The following is a 16,970-nucleotide window of genomic DNA, read 5'->3' on the forward strand; positions in this document are numbered from 1 at the left end:
AATTTACATTTCGGTCCCCCTCTCAGTCTGTAGTCCTCATTCCAGCTCTGTCTCCAGATAGCCCTCCCCATGCTTTTCCGTTTCTTCTGACCCTGAGATCACACCCTGAGCTACATGGTGAGACATATGGTGAAAAGGGCTCGAAATGATCTCTGATAAATCATAACCCAGAGAAACAAGTAAAAAATTCATGAAAATACCATACCTGTGCTCTCAACTGTCAGAGAACTCAAAGGACGTCGTAATTCATCGGAATCTTAATGTACTGAAGTTTTACTTTTGCGTGCCAACATTTCTTTTGTTACTTCTGGAGCCTCATCACTAAACAAGAGCAAAAATACACTTCATGAAACATGAACCCCATATATCTCATTGAAGGATTTCAAAATTATGTTGTTTTTTAAAAACATGGGATAAAATAGAAATATGTTTGTTTTTTAAAACTTGTCTAATCTGGAGGGGAAAACCGTAAACACCTCCAGTGGGAAGGCCCGTCTCTGCTCCCTGCGATGAGATCCACAGATGCGAAGACCTCTCAACTGGACATACACACTTAGGAGTCTCAGATGCCGCAGAGCAGTTCCCAGTCAATCTGCCGCCAGCCGGCCTTTGGAAAGCAACCTTGCCATTTCTTTTAAAGATTCAAACTGATTTTTTCTCCCCACTTTACAGGTTAATCATTTTGTCTTTTGAGATAGCTTTTATAAAGTAATACTCAGTAAAAAAAAGACAAACAAAAAAATCCAAACCATGTCTGAACTACAGTATAGCAATTTCTTCTTTCTAAAAATTTATTTCTAAGTGTTACAATTAAGTCACTTCTTAAAAGCAAAAAAAAACCAAATTGAATCATGAAAATAATAATGCACAGAAAATATCAAACCTGTCAAATACATTATTGTAGCCTTCTGAAAAATTTTTTGGAAAGGTCAAATTTTCATGATTTATAATGAACATAGTTTACTAACTAAATGACTTAAAAAGCACAGGCCAAATCTAAGAAAGGCATTCGTCATGCATCTCAGCAAGGAATTCATTAATAACATCTCATTCTTACACTTCTGTTTTTAAAGAGATGCAGCTGTAACTGGCTGTCAAAGTAGCGGTACTTGTTGGAGTCCTAGGTGTTACGTCACAACTCTTCAGACCATCTGGCGGCCGAAACAGAAAATCTACTGGTGCGAAGGATGGCCTCCCTTTCATTTTTGCAGGATTTGTCTTACGTAACGTTTCCACTTTTGATAAGACTCCATCTGTATCCCTTCCGTTTGTCACACTGATTTGTGATTCCAAAGTATTTACTTCACTATCAACTTTAAAAGAAACGACCTGGATGTGAATAAACAGAACAGAGTGAGAGTCTCTCTTCTGGGGATATATTCCCCCAATGTTTTAGGCCCGAAAATGTGAAAGTTAAGAGATATGTCCCATGTACATAATTTAAGAAACAAAAACAAATACAATTAAATGTTTACATGGAGTCAGAAGACCAGCTACATAAACCATTGCTATGGTCCAGAAAGAGGGAGAACCAATCCATATTAAAAAAACTATATAATAGGTTTTAGGTATTACCAAAAATTAAAATATGTGAAAACTAAGGTGGAAAAATTCACTCACCTAACAAATGCATATCTTTTTACTTAAATTATGTTGATAATTACAAAGGTTTGAGAATCAGAAATCCAATGTTTATTGGATTACTACTATTGTCAAGGACAAAATCCTTTTTTTAATAACTTTGGATTATTATAAATAACTTCATCATATGAGCAAAACCATTTTTCAATGTGACACAGTAAGATTAACCATATAAAATGTGAAGCGTATTTTCTTTTTCAAGTCAATTTGTTATTTGGTATTTTTTTACTGCAATATAATTGGCATACAACATTACATTAGTTTCAGGTATACAACATAATGATTCAATATTTGTATATTGTGCAGTGATCACCCCAGTAAGTTTAGTTAACATCCATCACCATGCACAGTTACGAATTTTGTTTTCTTGTGATGAGAACTTTTAAGATCTACTCTTAGCAACTTTCAAATATACAACATTATTAACTGTAGTCACCATGCAGTACATTACATTCTCTACTTACTTATTTTATAACTGGGAGTTTGTACCTTTCGACCACCTTTGCCAATTTAACCCACCCATTTCAACAGAATTTTTAGAGGTTTCTACGTCTCTGAGTTTTAATGAGATATGAATTGAAAGCAGAGTATTTCTACTCGGACGAGAGTTTAAGGGTAACACTGTCCCTGAGGCCTGTGTGGCTGCAAAGGTAGACACTAGTGATAATCCTTAAGGAGAAAACCAACCTTGAGGGAGGAGTGTGAGGTCCAGCTGCTCACCTGTGAAGATCACCCTGTACTGCCTTCCTTGGAGGATCGATGTCTGATTTTTGGTAAGAATCTAGCCAGGTTTCTTACGCTTTGGCATAACTTTTTTTTTTTTTTTAAGGCTAAGGAATTGTAGCATGGATTATAAATTAAGGGACTGGGTCCTTGAAATGGTGGCTCTTTTTGAAGACTCTACCAGGCACTACGCTAGATGCTGTCAGAAACGTCAGGTGATTTAATTCTTGAAACTACTCTATGTAGATATTACATGTTACAGCTGGGAGAACAAACTCATAACTTCCCCAAGATTATATAGCCAATTGGAAGTGAGACAATAGGCAAACTCAGGCCTAGCTGAATCCAGAGTCAACGCATTTCACCCACTGCACCCGTCTCCTAGCCGATGCTCACATAAAGGTTTCCGTCAGCTGTGTTTTTATTTTCTCTCTTCTGTTAACCAAACTACACATTCTCTACCTATAAGGTTTTGAAGATGAGACACCTCATAAACCCTAACAGTAAACCCTCTTGATGCTTCCTTGTGCTTCAAGAGGTTTTCACACACGTGGAGGTTACCCTCTTGAAGCAGTTCTGTAAGCTTAATTTCAGCTTCATGAAAATCGCAATGAGATTTTCCAAATGTCTAGACATAAACAGATACTTACACTCTACCTTGCCTGGTTCTTCTTCGATCTTTTCGGCACGCCTTCCTTGATTGGGTACTTTTCTTTCTGTTTCATTATCTAAAATAAAAATGACATAACAGATCCATTTTGACTAGATAGAAAATTCTGCATTAAAAGTACTAGGTAAGGAGCCGGTCCAGTGGCATAGCAGCTGAGTTCATACACTCCATTTCGGTGGCCCAGGGTTTGCTGGTTCAGATCCTGGGCATGGACCTCTGCACTGCTTATCAAGCCATGCTGTGGCAGGTGTCCCACATATAAACTAGAGGAAGATGGGCACAGATGTTATCTCAAGGCCAATCCTCCTCAAAAAAATAAAAACGTCCTAGGTAATTTGGGAAAGACAAAAAGGCAACAATACGAATCTATGCCTTATAGGATTTTATGATTAAAAGTCATTTTAAAATATCCTATTTAAAAACGATAAAAACAGATATAACTTCCTGCCAAGTATAGGATATCTGTTTTCAAAACAAAAGGTGATAATGTATTTTACCTTTTGCCTCTGACTATCAAATGCATATTTATTATAGAAAATCAGGAAAAGAAAAGCATAAAAACAATGCAAAAAAAAAAATCACCCCAGAGGGGCAGGCCCCGCTGCGCAGCAGGTAAGTTCACACTGCTGCTTTGGCAGCCCAGGCATTCAGATCCCGGTGAGGACCTACCCACTGCTTGTCAAAACCATGCTGTGGCGGGTGTCCCACATATAAAGCAGAGGAAGATGGGCACGGATGTTAGCTCTGAGCCACTCTTCCTCAGCAAGAAAGAAGAGGATTAGCAGCAGATGTTAGCTCAGGGCTAATCTTCCTCAAAAAATAAACAAATAAAAATCACTCAAGATGACATTATTCAGAAATCATCACTGCTGACACTTCAGGGTATGCTTTTTCAGTTTTTTCCTATGTTCACATATTCACATACATATTTTAGAATTGTGATCACACTGTTCAGAATTTGACCTGTTTTCTTTGCCCACTTAATATATCCTGAACCATGTCATGAAGTGTCTTTCACAGGATCGTTCTTAAACGGTACACTGTATTCCACCAAACAAATGGGCTGTAATTTACTGGGGCCATTAATCTTCACTTTGTGGCGCTGCCCACCGATGCACATACTCCACCGCTTGAGCGCCCACTGTGTGCTAACTGGATGGTGGGGCACTGAACCTGTCTTCGGGACCTGGAATCTCCCGTTTCCTCCTCGCCTCCTCAAAGACGTACACGATGACTTTAAAAACTGAACACGAAAAACCTCAGGGACCAGAGCATTCTACTTCAGCCACTGATGAAGGAACAGTTCTCACCACGCGCCGCTCGCGTGGCCGGCGCAGCGGAGGCTGCTCCCGCGGAGGCTGCACTGGCGGCGCCTGCCCCCGAGGTCTGCTTCGCTCTTTGAGTCATCGACCGAGTGGTTCTCACGCACGTGGGCATTGCAGGCTGCCCTGCTGCGGGAACTACGAAATTAAATGCTTTCGGCAATTACTCAAGCATTGTTGCGGCAACATCAGAGCTTATAATAATTGCTAACACCCCTACCTTTTTTCTCGTTGGACACTTTCTTTTCAGAAGTTTGCCTTTGACCAGATCATGTTGCTTGAACATCACTCCTATTAATGATCTATTTAAAAGATTAGGTGGTACGTGATTTAATTGCTTAATGAATCAAATTACCACATTTTCAATCCGTATTTTGACCCCTCATCTGAAATCTGACTATTGTAAAGGACCCAGCAAAAAATCCACCACCCCAAATAAGATGAGATGAAAAAAGTTTTCCATTATATAGATTTCCTTACAAGCTTTTTGTAGAATCCTAGAATTTTGAAAATGCTAATAGCCTAAGCTATTCAAAATAGCTGACTATAATCTTCTGAGAGTCCTTAAACATACCAGCATGTTTTCGCTTCAAAACTTTTGAATTTTGTCTGGAAAAATCTTCTCCTGGATAGAAAACTCTTCCCACAGTGCACTCTCCAACTTCCTTGGAGACTTCATTCAAAATGCCACTGTCTCAGCGAGGCCCCATCAGAAGCTCACCCTGTACCAGCTTCAATACTCCCCATCTGCCTTCTCTTTTTTTTTTTATTTCCCGCATAATACTAATGACCATCACATACTATGTATTTTTCTTTTCATTGCCTATCTCAGATGTAAGCTCCATGAAAACAGGGAAGGTTGCTTTATTCATTACTATATCCTAGAGACTAGAGGAACATGGTAGTGACTCAATTTATTGAATACATGAAACAGAGCCTTCTCACCTGATAAAGAGACATGCTATTTACCTCCTTGCCCACTTCACTTTATTTTAGTAATCGTCCTATTAACTTTGTTCATAATGGTGTTCTGAAGACCCATAAGTTTATCCCCCACCCTACGTGCTTTATATCCCTATCTGCATTTTATAATGACATGGATGCATAATAGAGCCCAGTAAACAAACAGAGTGACACACAGAGTTGGTATAGATCTCATAAGGGATGTTTGGCAATGAATATTTCAAGTGAGTACTTCCTTAGCATCTAGCCAAAACTGCTCTATGTCACCATACCAATAACAGGGAGTTTGGTACTGTTAACTCTAGGAAAATAATCACTCTGATTGAAGCTGATAATAGATTTAAAATGAATTTACTTACTCTGAGAAAAGGAGCATGATTCATCATTTTAGTAACAATTATCTCCTATCAACTACACCCTAGTCAGCTCCATTTGGGCTTTGGCCTTTGACCTGGCAATCCATACAAGATGGAACAGCATTAAAACAATCAAAAGAAGATAAAGTTAAAAAAAGGAACTGCCATAATTTACTTCCATGTCTCATTACAAAATAAAGTTTCCATTTTAAAGTTAAATTTTACCCATAGCCATCTAACCCTTATTCATTTATGGCAAAAAGATACTTGCCAAAAAGATACTTGCTAACTTAAATTACTCTCTTTTCTGGTTCTGGTTTGATTTAAATTATGCTTAAAAGCCTCAAAACGTACTCATATTTCTCAGTGAGCACAAAGGAGAAATTTCATACTATGTTTTCCAGGTATTAGAATCCTTGTTAATATGATGAACTGGAAATATTTGGAAGGGGTCGATGAAGAGACTAGAGTATTAAGATCTCTTCTCTCCTGTTTATGAAAAGATACTGCACAGCTTACTTTCTTAGCTTTGACAGTTTGCCTTCAAATCCAATGATTATGCACTTCTCCTCTGTCCTTAAGAAAATGGAGACCTGATCAGAAAGCAAGGAAGAAATCCAGCAAGAGAAGGATTGATTAAAAGTGATAAGATATTTATCAACTCTAAAATTCCTGAAGAAGCACAACCAGACTTCTCCTCTAGATTAGGAGCCACTTGCTTCTCCAAATCTCAGGGAAGATCTAGTGCTGAAGAAACGAGGCACAAAGTAAACAATATTCAGCGATGGCTATTGTCTAAGTAGAATAAAAAACTACTGGTGAATCGTGTTATTTAACACAACAATGTGTGTCTTTTTCCCCCCTACATATAACACTTTGTAAATAGCTGTTTACAGTTTAGACCAATGACTGGTGCCTTACATACTCTTGAGAAGCCAGATTAAATTCAGCCCCTTCCAAGAGGTCTTCTCTGATGTTCCTCCAAACAGAAACAATCTCGACCTCCTTGAACACATACACACCATATTTTTCTGTATCTTTCCACCTTGAGCTACATTCTACTACTTTTGGTCACTTCCATGTTATCCTAAGGTCACACGCAGAGTAATCAAAGGTCTCTCAAATAAATCAATGACATTCCTGAAGCAAACAAAAACAGGCGATATCTTGAGCTTTTATGTTATTCACTTCTTATTTAAATCAGGAATGAATACACAGCCAACAAGAGACTACCTTGAAAAGAGCAAATCACCAGTGACTACCTAATTTACAAATCCAGCTGCCTGTGTTCAAACTTCATCCCTCTTGACTCATGGATCATTCTCTTCTTTAGATCACCCCTCCTCCAGCTTCTGTCCTGTTTTAGCTCTCCTGCCAATCTGACCTATCACTGGTACCTGACTTCTGCCCACTTGAAGGTGCTCTCTAGACCTCACTCTTTCACAATGTGTATATCTTTACTGGAGTGGTCTCATTTAGCCCTAGAGCTTAAACCCCCATCCATACTCCCAATATCATATCCTAAATCCACCACTCAGCATGGATCTCCGTCCTGATTTTCAAATTTTTATTCCCAACTGCCTGTTATCCAGATGGCCCAAATGAGCTTTAAAAAAAGCAGAAAAAGCATTATCAATATGCACCCACTTAGGCATATTCCTTTTCCTGCCTTCCACACCTCTTTTAGCGGCAGCACAATTTATATGGTTGCTCAAACTAATTTATCTTCAGAATCATCTTATCTCCGACTCTTCAATTTCCTTCACCCCTCACCATCTGCTTGGTCCCCGTCAATTTCTCTCCTGAGATGTCTCACACCTGTTTCTTCCTTTAAGCCCACTGCCCCAGTCCCCTTATCCTGTCTCACCTACTCTATCATGACAGTCTCACTACAGTCTTCCTACCTATAAGTTCTTCCCCTTCCAGACTACGATCTTCCAGGCAAGGGTAATCTTCCTGAATTATTAATCTGATCATGGTACAAGCTCATGTATAAGCCTCTCTTGACTCTGCGCATCCGACAGGATGGACGCCAAATCCTTCACCCGGCCTTCCCCGTCCAGCCCGGCTCTGACTGCTTTGCTAGTTTTATCCCGTGTCAACCTACCTATGGCTGCACCGAGAGACCTGATCTTTATCTTCTGAACTATTAGTATGTCCTTCCCGGCTCCTGCCAACTAGCTAAGTGAATAAAGGGACTACAGGGAAAGGGTTATTTTAGTCATTTAAACTCTCAAAGAATCGCTTCTTGGCCTCTTGGCTAAGATCAAGTATAATCTCTTAAAGAAAAGTCTGGTTAAGAACTATTCCTGAATATCAAGTTATGATACTAAATTTACCTTTTTTGGTTGGTGTGCTGGTATTGATGAAAGAAAAATAGGCTTATTGGGTCAATAAACACCCACTATAAACGGTTGTCGCTGAGGTTTCTCTCTTAATTTTTTTAGTCGCTTTTCCTCTAGGTATTTCCGGAGCATTTGTCTTCGTTGATCACTTAGAAGAGAGACTTCGCTGATCCTAAGCAGGGGGGAAAATAGCATATAAAATGTTCAAATAAAAAGTTATCCAAATGTCTAATATGCCATTGTCTAACTTCAACAGCTGCTAAGCAATACTTTCAGTAACTTCGTATTGATTCCTTAGCACGCTAACCACACAAGTCATTTCAACCCCTATTCTTTTAAAGTTTCTCTTCCTTTTGCCTTCTCTTGTTCACATATTAACAGCTTGTCATGTACTAGGCATGCATTACTTCACTTTTAAATTAATTAACTTCTATGATCACCCACCTCCAAGCTGACCTCCAACAATTCTCACCTCCTGGTAGTCACGCCCTTGTGTTGTCCCCTCCACACAGAATAGGGCTGAGCTGTGTCACCAAGAAAAGTGTGGGAATGATGGAGTGTGGCTTCCAAGACTGTATCATTAAAGACAGTGCAGCTTGGCCCTGCTCTCTCTCAGATCACTTGCGCTGGGGAAGTCAGTGGCCACGTGGAGCCTTAAGGAGACTCAAGCAGCCCTATGGAGATGCCACACGATGAAGAACTAAGGCCTCCTGCCAAAAGCCAGCATCCACTTGCCAGTCATGTGAGTGAGTCATCTTGGAAACAGCTCCTCCAGCCTCAGTCAAGCTTCAGAGGCATCCCTGGATGACACCTTGACTGCAACCTGCAGAACCACCCGGCTGAGCAGCACCCAAATTCCTGACCCACAAAAACTGTATGAAATAATAAATGGTTGTTGTTTTAAACCATTAAGTTTTGGGGTAACTAACACAATTTTTCCTTTGAGATTAAGGCTAGTTGTCAGATTCCTTACCTCTCACCTATGATTCTCAACTCAGGTTTCTACTATGTATTCTCATGTTTATTTAAACTTGTTTAAAAAATATGAGCAGCTACTATGTACCAGACATTTTTAGGAAGTAAGAATAAGAGAATTTCTGCCCCTGAAGGGCTCACAGTATCGTGGGGGAGATGAGCACAGTTTCAATTTGGTTTAGCATGGATTGAAGACTACGAGAATGCACAATTGAGAATCAGTATAAACCTGTCTGGGGAGGTCAGGAAAGGCTTGTCAGAAGAGTGAATACCAGAGAAGGGTTCTGAAGAATGAGAGTGCGTTTGCCCACTGGGTGAGGGTTTAAAATAATCCAGGGAGATGACTGCACAACTCAGTAAATTTACTTAAAAAAGGTCATTTACTTAAATGGGTGAATTTTATGGTATGCAAATTCTACCTGAATAAAGTTGTTTAACAGAAATAATCCAGGCAAAGAACAGAAGATGCGAAAGCTCAGATGATGAAATGGTTAATCATCGATGAAACCCCTATATCCTCAACTCCCCTGAAGTTCCCGTTCCCTTCATCTCTTGATTTAACCGAAACCTGGCTCTCCCCTGAAGACAACCTCCCCATATTGTCCTCTCAAGTGGTTTACTGATTTCTTCTCCCACAAAGGTCATATCACTGGGCCTGAAGCGGGCCAGGGGGGTGATCCCTCATTGCTGTTTCTCAATTATTTCTTCCTCTTCAGTAGAACAGCCCAGCTTTATATTTCACGTCATCAGACCATACTAGACAGTACCCTGACTTGCCATCTATAGATGGCAGGTTCTTCTCTCAGTATTTTACAATTTAGTAAATGGCCACTCCATTTTTTTAGTTGCTCAGGCCAAAACCCTTAGAACCAAACTGACTTTTCTTTATCAACCTACATCCACTCCATTAGGAAATCCTATTGGTTCAAACTTCAAAATATATCCAGAATGAAACCACCCAGGGTTGCCGTTCCCACTGTGGTCAACCATGAGCTAAATTATTGCAGTTGTCTCCCAGCTGGTCTCCTGGAGGCCATGCTGGTCACCCTACCATCCATAAGTGATGCTTTAAAACATAAAGCAGATTATAAACACACTAATCCAATAATGGCTTCTCATGTCACTCAGAGTAAAGCTCGTCTCCCCATAAAGAAGGCCCTCGGGGCTCTACGGGCACTGTCCCCCTTGTTCGTTCTTCTCTAGCCACGCTCACCTACTTGCTTCTCTGGAACATGCCAGGCCTACTGCCACCTCTAGACTTTCACAAATGGAAAATGAAGGCTATTTTAACAGCATACTGACAGAGTTAGACTTTCCTTTGAGAGATTTTGGTCAAGGAACGGAGTATTTGAGAGGGCTAGAGTAGACGCAAGGAGCTGATATAGGCAGCAATATCACCTTCTCAGACAAAAAATGTCTAGCTCTTCCTTTAAAGGTCACCCTATATCATTCTATGGCCCAGTTTTTGTTTCCTCCCAACTCCTAAGACACGTTATTCCTTACTTTCTCCCCCTCAACTACCAACCCATTTCCTTTGACCTTCAAACATGCACCGATCACGTCATCTCAAAAACAAAAACAACCCTACAACACTTTTGTCCAATTCTTTTCTCTCATTTTCCTTTAGAATCACAAAAGTGACAAATCTGGAAGAAATATTTTAGCCCAAGCCTCTCTTTTGCAGAATCAATTAAGCTTGAATACGTTCAATATGTTGTACATGCTGCATATTTCACTGGTCCTGGAAAATGACAAAATTGAAGCAGTGAACATTTAAACAACTGGACACCTCATTTATCTACAAAACTTCTATTTTAATGTCCCTTATCAATTCATCTTGTCAACACTTATCTTATTCAAACTCCAGAAGTCAGAACTTTATTATCCGTACTGCCATATAGGAATCCTAAAGCGTTACAATACTCCACAAGTGAATGGAACTTTCACAGCCTTTACCTTAAATAGACAGTATTTAGTTGTAGAAAATACCAAGTTATTTAGAATGGGATTTCAAAACTCCATTCTTCTGGTAAGGTGTTTTTTATTTTTTTTTTTATTTTTTTTTTAAAGATTTTATTTATTTATTTATTTTTCCTTTTTCTCCCCAAAGCCCCCCAGTACATAGTTGTATATTCTTCGTTGTGGGTCCTTCTAGTTGTGGCATGTGGGACGGCTGCCTCAGCGTGGTCTGATGAGCAGTGCCATGTCCGCGCCCAGGATTCGAACTAACGAAACACTGGGCCGCCTGCAGCAGAGCGCGCAAACTTAACCACTCGGCCACGGGGCCAGCCCCCCTGGTAAGGTGTTTTTTTTTTTTTTTTTGATGTGGAAGATTGCCCCTGAGGTAACATCTGTTGCCAAATCTTCCTCTATTTTGTTTGCTGGACGCTGCCACAGGCTTGATGAGCACTATGTAGGTCCATGCCCAGGATCCGAACCCACAAACCCCGGGCCGCAGAAGCAGAGTATGTGAACCTAACCACCACACCACCCAGCTGGCCCCTGGTCAAGGATTTTTTAACCTCAGGTATTAAACCAACTTTTTTCCCCTCTTCAAAGCAGTTAAAACTACAATAGCTCTTTACTTACTTTGCCTCACACGCATCTCTTCTGGAATAGGCTCTTGAGATGCCTCCTCCAATTCAAGATTTCTACCTTCCAACGTTGGAGTGTCATTTTCATTCATATTTATCATATTTGCCTGCTTTCTGAGAGAGAAATCTCTCCTCAGCAATTTTAGCTCTAATCATCTCAATATTTAAATCCTTTCTCAGTTGACTGGCAAAATGTGATGCAGCCATCCTGCCAGGCAAAAGAAAGGTAGACAACTTATATAGATTTTCACATTATTTAAAAAATTAAGATTCCAGTTCACCTCCTGCCCCAACTCAGAGCATTCTGACATAAAAATTTTTCAGTACAAAATGGAATAAATATGTGACACTGCAAAGTGGGAAGAAAGCAAAAGATAGTACAGTCTATTTTGGGGTTCTACATAGGGCCTTGCTTGACAGATGAAGTGCAGCCCAGGAAGCGATGGGCCATGACACAAACAAGAGGCTCTAGGCTCACCGCACAGCATTACAAAGTGACAAGAGTGAAGGAAAGGAGAGGATAGGGAGAGTAAGCAAAGGACAGTATACAGAATCGTTTCCTAACCTTTCCCTGTGATGAAGGCAGGCAGCCTGGCAGTTTTTCTCAAGCCAAAAAACAAAACAAAACAAACACACGAGATGCCTATTAGACAGACAGGGATGATAAGCAGGCAGTTGGATATACAAGAGTGAGCAAAAGATGGGTTTTTAGAAGAATTACCATGGTCACACAGAAGGATAGCCATACAGTTTGCCATTTGAGGGCATAATGAAATTATTTTCGGCCATGTAAGAAATCACATTGTTTAGCTGGCACATACTCTTTTCTTAGAAAGATTCTTGAGAACGTGTTCAAGCCAAACAAGGGAGAAGGACAAGAAACAGGATGCCATGTGTTCCAGGAAATCCTTCATTCAAATGAGGAAAAGAATAAAGGAAAGTGGAAAGTCTAAGGGAGTCACCTATGCAGCTGGTATAGAAAACAACCAAGCCCAACGGGAGAAAGATGACTGATTCTCCAGAAGTGCTGCTGGCTCAAAAGAAAAAAAAAGAAAGAAAGAAAAAGGGGACGGTCTGCCAATAGGAAGATAAAAAGTTCTAAGCAAACTAGACTCTTCAACAACAAGAACAACTGAGACAGTCCACTAGAAAACTCCAAAGAAAAATCTGCACAAGAAATGCAACCCATTAAAATGTTACGATCAACAGAGTATACAAAAAATGAGAATTCTTCTGACTTGGATGCTAATAACACTCTCCTGTAAGAGCCCAGGGGAAGTGCCAAAGGACTCTACTTTTCAGTAAGCATGCTCCTCTACTATTTGACTTCCCACCTCCTGGAAGTATTAATGTGCTAAATGTTAAAGAAACAATAAACCATTAGTTACTTTAAAATACAGCGTAGCACTATACACCACAAAGAGAGACAGCCTGCATGCAAAAGCTTGAGTTAATAGCAAAGGCGTGTTTAATTGTCACCTAAACCAGCACAGGTGGTTAGTATCATCGCTGTTACACAGGTGAGGGAGAGAACTGCCCGCGCTGGCACAGCCAACAGGCGCTGGAGCTGGGATCTCAAGCCCCGCAGCCTGGCTCCTCACATCACTACATCCAAGTTCCCCTCTTGGCTGAGTGGAGTTTCTTCCAGCTTGAAAGTCTAGAATGCCTTCATCTTGCTTGCCTAGAGGTTCCCAACCAGGGCGGTTTTAGATGTCGCCGGCTCTGGGAGCAGCTAATGGAATTGAAGGTCGGGGCCAAGGATGCTAAGCATCGTCCCGCCCCAGAGGCCAATCACGGCCCAGTGGTGAAACGCTGACTGCTACATAGATTATGGCAACAAATATTTACTCTTCTGGAGGACGGAGGCATCGGCTGCGGGAAGGACAGGTAACTGGTCCTAGAGGAGCCTCCCCCGAGAGGAGTCCAGCTCGCCGCCGCCCACCTCAGACCCTTCCAGACCTTCTAGGAGGAGGCGAGCCAGCGCCCTTCCTCCAGCTCCCAGCACCCACCTCCCTGAGGCAGCCTGTAGCGTGAAACCTCAGTCAAACCCAAAGGAAAGAAACGCTCCGTATCTGGAGAGCCGCCGCTGCCGCCGCCTCGGAGCAGCGCCGCCTACACCTGAGCCGCCCAGAATCCGAACTTCCCACACCCAGCCTCTGATTGGAGGGCCTTTGAGCAACCCCGCGGGGAAAGGGGCCCGCCCCTTCTTTTTTTGACGAGGCTTGCGATTTCGTCCGTCCCTGCGCTATTCGAATTGATTGAAAGGTGAACGGACTGTTCAAAGGATGGGCGCGTCCGACGCGATTATGGCTGAGGATCGGGGACGGGGCGCTGGTGAGGCGGTGCGGTCCGTAAACCGCCTGGAGCTCCAGGGCCCCAGCATCCGAGGAAAGGTGAAAGCGCTCCTCGGAGCAGAAGGGACTCAGTGTTTGCAGGGCTTTTAATGTCCTTGTTTAGTCACACAAATCCAGCACAACTTATTGGAAGGTTTTCTTCACTTAATATTTTTTAAAAAGGGTTTACTACCCCAGAATTCTCCTTACATCGCTTAGCGTTACTTTCCAACATCGCCAGGCTTTTTTTTTTCATCCGGTTTTTATTGAGGTAAAATTTAAATACCGTGGAAAGGATTGATCTTTTAGTGTGCGATTTCATGAGTTTTGCTAAACGTAAACAGCTGTGTAAGCACCACCCAATCGGAAAACAGCATTTCCATCACTGAGAGTTCCCTCATCCCCTTTCCAGGCGCCCACTGTTAGGCAGCCAACCTCTGCTCTGATTTCCATCACCACACACATAAAGGGGGTAGTCCTCTCCCAGGTGGCCCTTCTTTCTCTAACCATGCTTTCCAGATCCATCCCTACTGTTGCGTGATCAGGAGTTGGTTTTTATTGCTGAAAGGCATTCCATCGAATACTTTGTCTATCCATTCACCCATTGCTGGACATCTGGATTATTTCCATTTTTGGCTATTATGAATAAAGTTGTGTGGAAATTAATAAATAGAAACCTCACTAAATTGGAGTCTTGGGATCCAGAGGCGGAGCTTTCACACCCTACCTCCTAGCAGAGCCCAACAGGAAGAAGACAGACTTCTTCTTGACCATGAAGCTCAGCCAATGAGAGACTATCACAACTCAGCTAGTGAAACGCTGCTACACCTCTGGACTCCTTGTTTACAATGGCCCTCCCAACTTCCTCTTCCGCCCAGAATAGAGTTTCTCCTCCATGCTGCTAGCGACTTGCACCTGGCTCGCCGTGGTTTCAGACTTTGAATTGCAATTCTTTCTTGGTTCCCCGTAAACCCATTTTTGCCGGAGAAACAACTGGCTGTCTGTTTAAGGTCAACAGTTGCTATAAACATTCTTGTACAAGTCTTTTTTGTGGGCATGTTTTATTTCTCTTGGGGAAATATAGATGTGGTATTTCTGGGTCATTCTGGGTATGCTTAACCTTATAGGAAATTGCCAAGCAGTTTTCCAAAAGAAAGCTGGCACATTGTTAGGAATGCAGAGGGTCATGGTGCAATGATATAAGATTCTATTCACCAAGCTAGAGCAATTTGAAACATGTATGGATCTAATAAAATAGGCTCACAATTGATGAAGCAAAAATTTACAGAACTACAGAGAAAAAATTGATGAATCTGCTATTATCGTGAGTGATTCAACATACCTCTCTCAGCGCTGATTGACCAAACAGACACAATTCAGCAATGATATAAAGACGAGTCAACAAAAGAATTAAGCAACTTGACCAAATGAACCCTGACCCATGACAGAGACAATCCAGAGCTGATCCCTGCTTCCTGGGTCCCTCCCCAGAATCACCCAGCAGGGCCCACAACCTGAGGTGAGCCCCTCCCAGGTCACTGTGCCCAGACTCCCCAGGGTTCCCCTGGGAGGCCTCATGTTCTCCCTTGCAGCAGCAAGTAAATAAACCAAACTTTGCTTAACTGCAACTTGTGATACCAAACCTCTTAATCTCAAATTCGCGTGTCTGATGTACAGTAAGCCGAACACAGAGACATGCATGCCTGGAGGCAGAGAAAGATTTATTCAAATTGGCCAAAACAAGGGGGAGGAAAACAGGTTCTCTCAAAACCACCTTCACAAGAGAGGAAGGTGGGGGATTTCATAAGCTAAGGGGGTTGGCAGGAGGAGTTTCAAAGAAACAAAGGGGAAATCCGTGATGTTCCTTTCGCTCCAGATAAGCCCTTGGGCAATTTGACTTCTGGGTATCAAGGGCAGCTGGGGGCTGTTTATCTGGTGATTGTAACTTCATTGAAGGCATTCTTGGGGCTGCACTGGTGGTGTGGCAGTTAGGTTCATATGCTCCACTTCAGCAGCCCCGGGTTCATGGGTTCAGGTCATGAGCACGGACCTGTATGCCACTCATCAAGCCATGCTGTGGCGGTGCCCCATATACAAAATAGAGGAAGACTGGCACAGATGTTAGCTCAGGGACAATCTTCCTCACCAAAATAATAATAATAAAATTAAAAGTAACAACAATGAAGGCATTCTTTTTCTTCTGCAAAATAAGCTTATAAATCCTTGTTACCCTTGAGTCACCACTCAAGTTAAACAAAAAAAGCAGCAAATTGACAAGATTAATTTCCTTTCACCTACATCTGTGTTTGGAACAAGGTCAAAAGAATCGAATGTTTACAGTAACCCTCAGGTACCCAGCTTCAGGTGTTCTTGGTGGTCTCCATCTGATGGGCTTTATCTGTAGACATCTTGAGATGGAATCTTGAAATCTTGAAATTGGATTACCAAATAGGAGCAAGAGAAATCATTATTGATTCAAGAAAAATTTATAATGTAGAGCGGAGATTAGTTTTAGAGTCTGACCACCTAGGGCTCTAGTTCTGGAGCTGCTCAATTTCTGTTCTCAGACTTCATTGATGTGAGTCATATCAACACCTACTTCATAAGTGATATGAGATTTTCACATATTGTGTATATGGGGTAGCCATTCTGGTTCAAAACTGATTTGGCTTGAACTAAGGAAGCTTGACTTACTGCCTATCAAACACACATTGTACATCTGCTTTAACTGTTAAAGAATGCATTCTCTTACAAGAATGCATACGTCCCCTCCTACAATGCCAGTCTCAGCCAGTATCCAGTGTCAGTAATTCCCTATTAGTAACACCCATATCAGCACTCTGAAGATAACTTCCCTTTCCTGGACATCAGGGTCAGGTTGACCTGCTAATTTTTAACTGAATACCTCTTTGAAACTTTGATGAGTATGTATCCTGGGCATGTTTAAGGTATGTTCTTTGTTCTAAAAAGCTATAAAACTGTACTGAAAACCATGCTTCTCTGGAACATTTTCTTCCTTTGTGGAAACTGCCTTCCCAGGTTATAATC

At 41.5% G+C, this 16,970-nt stretch overlaps 1 protein-coding gene across 8 annotated transcripts in view; it reads right to left on the reverse strand.

Annotated features, from left to right (window-relative positions):
- Positions 1 to 13,691, reverse strand: part of LOC138922996 (disks large-associated protein 5-like) — a 31,395-nt gene extending 17,704 nt beyond the window's left edge. For 3 of the 8 annotated variants that reach the window (XM_070259523.1, XM_070259524.1, XM_070259525.1), the window contains exons 1-4: positions 4,345 to 4,575; positions 3,015 to 3,092; positions 1,058 to 1,329; positions 206 to 321 (exon numbers count right to left, since the gene is read on the reverse strand). The gene's annotated coding sequence lies outside the window, so the exon portion shown is untranslated. Of the gene's footprint in view, positions 1 to 205; positions 322 to 1,057; positions 1,330 to 3,014; positions 3,093 to 4,344; positions 4,584 to 8,014; positions 8,193 to 11,584; positions 11,798 to 13,598 lie in introns of those variants that run through there. The other 5 variants (XM_070259519.1, XM_070259521.1, XM_070259518.1 and 2 more) reach the window with 5 other exon arrangements.
- Positions 13,692 to 16,970: the final 3,279 nt, after the last annotated feature.

Source organism: Equus caballus, unplaced genomic scaffold, assembly GCF_041296265.1.
Source record: "Equus caballus isolate H_3958 breed thoroughbred unplaced genomic scaffold, TB-T2T haplotype2-0000437, whole genome shotgun sequence".
Taxonomy (NCBI): Eukaryota; Metazoa; Chordata; class Mammalia; order Perissodactyla; family Equidae; genus Equus; species Equus caballus.